Source organism: Falco punctatus (assembly GCF_963210335.1).
Source record: "Falco punctatus genome assembly, chromosome: 1".
Lineage (NCBI taxonomy): Eukaryota > Metazoa > Chordata > Aves > Falconiformes > Falconidae > Falco > Falco punctatus.
This window is the reverse complement of record NC_137580.1, coordinates 100,354,018-100,360,348: the sequence shown is the minus strand read 5'-3', so window position 1 is coordinate 100,360,348 and position 6,331 is coordinate 100,354,018.

The following is a 6,331-nucleotide window of genomic DNA, read 5'->3' as shown; positions in this document are numbered from 1 at the left end:
ACAGAACAGAAACTCTTCTCAGGTGGATCTTTAGGTTTTCAGGCCTTACTCCTTTTCAGTCCCGCCTTGCTCTTAAGATTTACAGTCTTTTGTTTAATTCTAGTTCCATAGAATTTTGGCACATATGTATCATTATCCACATTCTTTGCATTTTTCTGACTATGGTTCTTAGTTTGTACTATACCCACACATTGAGCAACATCAGCAAAATGATTGCTGCTGCTAATATTATGACTGGATGTATCAGTGAGTTAAAGACTTGCGTTGCTGTGGGCAAATATCCTAAAAAATGTTCCACCAATGGTGCTCTCCCACTTGTTCAACTTCGGTTAAGATTGTTTTGATGTTTTCAGTGTAATGTTTAACTTTCCATAGCATGCGCTGAGTCATTCTGTTTATTTCTTGGACCATTTTCTCTATGTCTGGGTGCCTAAGCATTGCTTTAAATGATCAATATCCATGCCTATTTGCAATTTGGGTATATCATGATAACATAAATTGCTAAATTTATGTCAGCTCCTGGGTTAGTTATGAAAGATTTGACAATATGAGCTTCAGTTTGTGGCCATTCTAATGTAGGGGCTTGGATCAAAGTCATCATACTTATCAGAAGTCCACTGGTTAGCATCAGGTAGTCGATCTCACAGGTTCTGACGTTCATGTTTTCTCAGGAGCTTTCTTAACTCGAAAGTAGTGAATCCAAGTTGGCTGCTTTTTTATCTGGACCACAGTAAAGGTGGTCAGCAACACCTGGTATGGCCCATCCCGCTTCTCTTCCAGAGGATTTCCTGGAAAATTCTTAACATATACCATATCACCAGGACTACATGGATGTAGTTTACAATCAGGTTGCTTAGGCTGATATTCTAGTACTACAGTAGCATTCTTACTCAGTTGTTTTCCTACTGTTATAACATAATCATACACGCATTGATTACTTATTTGATCTAAGGCTTCACTGTTAACAGGATTCATTGCATATGGTCTGCCATACAAAATTTTAGAAGGATCCAGTTTTTCTTTAGATCTTGGCTTGACCCTGATGTGAATTAAAGCAATAGGTAAAGCCTGATACCAATGCAAATTTGCTTCTTGACAAATTTTGCCTATTTGCTGTTTAATGAGGTGATTCATCTTTTCTACTTGTCCACTTGCTTGTGGTCTGTATAGAGTATGCAACTGCCAATCAGTTTGCAATGCTTTACTTATAGCTTGTACAATTTGTGCACAGAAGTGGGAGTCCCTGTCTGATGATATGCTTTTAGGAACTCCAAACCGTGATATAATTTCGTTTACTTTAACCACTCCTCATGATTTGTTTGTTCTGCATGGGAGTGACTCAGGCCACCCAGAGAATGTGTCAGTCAAAACGAAAAGATACCAGAATTCTCCCTTTCTTGGCAGCTCAGAAAAATCAATTTGCTGAATAGGGAATGCTGTACCACTTACCTAAAGGATGACGCACCTATGTTTAGTTAAAAGTTGGGAAATGTCCAAAGACCCTTATTGCCACATGACGGATGTACAGACTGCTAAGTCCTTGGGTTGGTTATCTTTAGAAGGCACATTTTGTCTTAGATTCCTGTTGTACATGCAACGTGGCAAAGATGAAGACTTTAAACATGGCCGCTAAGGAATAGAGTCTGCATAGAGACAACTCCTCAAGGACATTGCACAGGCACGAGATATGTAAATGAATTCTCAGAATTGTAATGAATATGTAAACAACTTCTTGGTAAACTAATGAATAGGTATGAGTAGCTTGTATAAAGGGGGGACTGAAAAGTCCCCTCGGTGTGCATGACTTTGGTGGAGCGATCCCCCATGCACCCAGCGCTGCCGAATAAAGATAACCTCCACTCGCCTGCATATTGCTGACTGATTCTTCAAATCATTGCCCAATTTCACCTGGAAAATGCCCTTTGCTTATTGCCCCTTGATGTACTTTAGTTCCAGTGTTGGGATTTTTTTTCAAAGTTCACATTGTGATGTAACTCGCTTTATTGTAGTAAACAAATTTGGTCTTGCTACTCTAGTTCTCAAATGCTGACACAAAGAATTTAATCCCCAGTGTGTCTTATCATGTTCTGTTTTCACAAAATGCCACATTAATTTCCCTGATAGCACTAACTGACCCGTTTTCAATTGGCCTCATCCACTGCCTAGCAGTTTACCTCCATTTCTATGTATCCATTGGTAATCTGACTCTTCATCCTCAAACTTTTTCTCTGCATCTAATTTTTCTGGTACCAGTGCAGCTGGTATTTCTTTGCTTCTTGCAGCAACTAATTTAGCTTCTGCCATCAGCTTTTCTGTTACCTATTTCTGGAACATTGTTACCTTTCAGGTATCCCCGGCAATGCATTATAGCCACTTGCAATGGGAGTTGGCCGGCTTCTAACAATCGTAGAATTTATTCAGCATATTTTACAGCTTTTCCTTGGGCAGTTAAAAGCCCTCATTCTTTCCAGATGGCTCCATGTGCTTTAACAATAGCAAAGGCATATTTAGAATCAGTCCAAATGTTAATTTCTTTACCTTTTGCCAATTCTATAGCTCAGATGAGAACTACCAATTCCACTTTCTGAGCTGAAGTTCCTGCAGGCAAAGGATTTGATTCAATCACCTGTTCTGTTGTGGTAATTGCGTGGCCAGCCATTCTCAGGCCTTGTCTCATGAAGCTGCTCCCATCGGAAAACCAATCTTCTGCTTCTGGGGGAGGTTCTTCCTTGAGGTCTGAACAGCTGGAATAGACAGCTTCAATGGTGTCCAAGCAGTCATGATTGACAGGTTCAGCTGAGGTTTTTCCCTTCTAGGAATGAAGCTGGGTTGACAATATTGGTCACTTGAATAGTTTTATCTTCTGATTTGGCCAGGATTGCCTGTTATTTCAGAAATCTAGAGGGTGGTAACCAATGATTTCCTTTCTGCTCCAACACTACTGACACTGTGTGAGAAACTAGCATGCTATTTTCTGTCCTAGTGTAAATTTCCTGGTTTCTTCCATGTTTATGATCACTGCTGCTACTGCTCTCAGACAACTGGGCCAACCTTTGCTCACTTCATCCAGTTGCTTGGAGAAGTAAGCTACTAGTGATGGCAGAAAACATAATGGAAAACCTAAAACTCTGCTGCAGGCAGGAGCTGCATAGATAACAGGAACCATCAACATGTGAGAAAGGGCCTCAGGTCTGCAAGAGAAGCTCTGGAGTTTGGCCAACTTAGCACTTCAAGAAGGGACAGTTAGTACAGATGTAAATGAGCTCCACAAGAATGTAAAACAGTAGCCTTCTGACAAGGATGTGCTAACTGCTAAAAGAAAACAAACTGCTGAAGTGATAAGAGCGGAAGACAGGAGGGTAAAATGATTGTGGTAGTGGGAGATTCTGATCTCCTACTCAAATGCCACCCTCCCCCCCGAAGAGGGTGGATCTGGGGAGCTTACATAGTGAATTTAAAATGAACTGTACCTTTAAATTAAGGGAAGAAAGCAACTAACCAATAATTAGCTTGTAGGTGTAGACTTTGGGCAGAACTAACCACTTCACTGTATAAACATGTATTATGAGTACAATTAAGTGTGCAAGTTGGGAGGAGTGATCCCCCTTGCACCCAGTGCCACAATAAACACACCTGCTTTATTACTCTCCTCGAGTTGTAGAGTACAGTTCCATGCGTCAATGTCACAGACATTACCTCTGGTGTAGAGAGGGGGTGGCTCACAGGGTGGGCTCTGGGCTGCAGGGATGGTCCATGCCACGGCCTGGGAGAGGAGGAACAAGACAGTGTCTGTTCTCGGGAGCAAAGAGCAGCAGAGGAGGCATCAGGGACACCTAGCAGCTGCGCCCCGAGCATGGCCACCAAGAGCAGGGACAGCCCCCGGGCCTCCTGGGCACAGGGGCTGCCTCTGAGTTGGCACCCTAAAGCCCTTCCTCCCAAGGATGCTGTGCAGGGGAGGGTCTGTGAGTGTCACCCCCATGTCACAGTGCTGTCACCCGGCAACGGCAACGCAGCAGTCACAGTGCCCCAGGGGAGTATAAAAGGGGCATTGTCCAGTATCCCTCTGCCAGAGCTGGCCTGGCACCAGCCTGAAGACACCTGAGAGGGAGTCCTCGAGGAGCCGGTGGGATTCCTGGTGGGGATCTGAGGGAGGGAGACTGGAGCCTGGATGAGGCTGCTGGTGAGGCCACATCCAAAGCTCATCTGAAGTTTGGAAATCCTTCTCAGCTGGACAACCAAGGCAAGATCAAGGGAATGCCTTTTTGAGGAGCACTGCAGAGCTTACCATCCTCATCCCCCCTGGAGCCAGGGGCAGCAGCCGTAAGTTATGGAATGCACAGATGTTGGCGGGATCCTAGAGCGTTTGAGCACCCACTGGTGCTCTGCTGAATGCAGGAAGGATTCTTGCCCCTGAAATCGATCAGGCTGGTGATATTTTGCCACTCTCAGAAGCCCCTGAGATGGCTCTAGGTCAGAGGGAGAGGCTTCGCATCTTCTGGGAGGCATGACCAGTCCATGGGACAAGGAGGCAGGTCTCGCTCACATGCTCAGAGAACAGCCAGATCTCACCAGCACTGGGGTCAGGAACGAATTTTCCCCGGGGCACATTGGCACTGGCCCCCAGGGGTTATTTGCCTTCCTCTGCAGCACTGAGCATGACCACTTGTCAGGGCTCCTGCAGTCCCTTGGGCCAGGTTACTACCTGCTGCTCATGCCCCACGAAGATAGCCTCTCCTGCCCTGCAGCTGGAGGGAGGAAGGCTTTTTTCCCCCCCACGGTGGGCTAGCAAGTTCCCCTCTCCAGGGTTCTTTTTGCCTGCCTCTGCAGCACCAAGAGGGCCCCTGGCCAGGGCTCCTTTGGGCTGTTCTGGGGAAGTGCCTGCTGCTTGTGCCCCACAAAGGTGGCACTTGTTCCCCCCATCTGGGGGAAGAAGCTTTGGAGGCTCTCAGGGGAGTCCCGCTGTGTAGCCCTCATGGGTTGCTGCTTTTCCTCTGTAGCAGTGAGCACAGCCCCTGGGCAGGGCTCCTCGGGGCCCTTTCAGCCAGGTTCTTGTCTTCTGCTCTCGCACCTCTGAGGCACCATCGTGCCCTGGCGCTCTTGCCTATTGCAAACTTTAGCAGGAGTGAGATGTGCAAAAGTCTCATCGATATTCAACCGACAGTGAAAGCTGGGAACAGAACTGTCACGCTGTACAGTGCCTGGAGTTCTGTGTGAGAAGCTGTGAGTGGGGTCAGAGGGGGCCCCCAAGGAGAACAGCTCTCTGCAGGGCAGGGCCCCAGCCCAGCCAGAAGACAGGGGCAGGCAGAGGCACACCTACAAAGTGGCTCCAGCAAGGACTGAAGGGCCACAGCTCAGCTGAGACATGTCTCACGGGTAAAAAGTCTGAGCTGTAAAAAAGGTCTTGGGTAGAAAAAGTCTCAGGTAAAACGTCTCATGGGTAAAAAGTCTCAGGGGTAAAAAAAGTCTCACGGGTAAAAAGGTCTCATGGGCAAAAAACGTCTCACGTGTAAAAAGTGTCATGGGTAAAAAAAAGTCTAATGGGTGAAAAAGTCTCATGGGTAAAAAAATCTCACAGGTAAAAAGTGTCACGGGTAAAAAACATCTCGGTAAAAAGCCTCACAGTTAAAAAAGTCTTATGGGCAAAAAAGGTCTCACAGGCAAAAAAAGTCTCATGGGTAAAAAAGGTCTCACGTGTAAAAAGTCAGGGGTAAAAAAAGTCTCATGGGTAACAAGTGTCATGGGTAAAAACGTCTCACATGTAAAAAGTCTCAGGGGTAAAAAAAGTTTCATGAGTAAAAAAAGTCTCACAGGAGAAAAGTCTCACGGGTAAAAAGTCTGACGGGTAAAAAAAAGTCTCACGGGTGAAAAATTCTAACAGGTAAAAAGTCTCACAGGTAAAAAAGTTCTCACTGGTAAAAAGTCTCAAGGGTAAAATGTCTCACAGGTAAAAAAAGTCTCACTGATAAAAATATCACAGGTAAAAAAATTCAAGTGTTGTAAGTCTGACGGGTAAAAAAAAGTCTCACGGATAAAAGGTCTGACCGGTAAAAAGTCTCATGGGTAAAAACCTCATGGGTAAAAAAGGTCTGACAGGTAAAAAAAGTCTAATGGGTGAAAAAGTCTCATGGGTAAAAAGTTTCAAGGGTAAAAGAGTTTTGGGGGTAAAAAAGATCTCATGTGTAAAAAGTGTCACAGGTAAAAAAGTCTCATGGGTAAAAAAAGTCTCATGGCTAAAAAAGTCTGAAGGGTAAAAAAGGTGTCACAGACAAAAAAAGTCTAATGGTTAAAAAAAGAATCACAGGTAAAAAAAGTCTAATAGTTATAAAAAGTC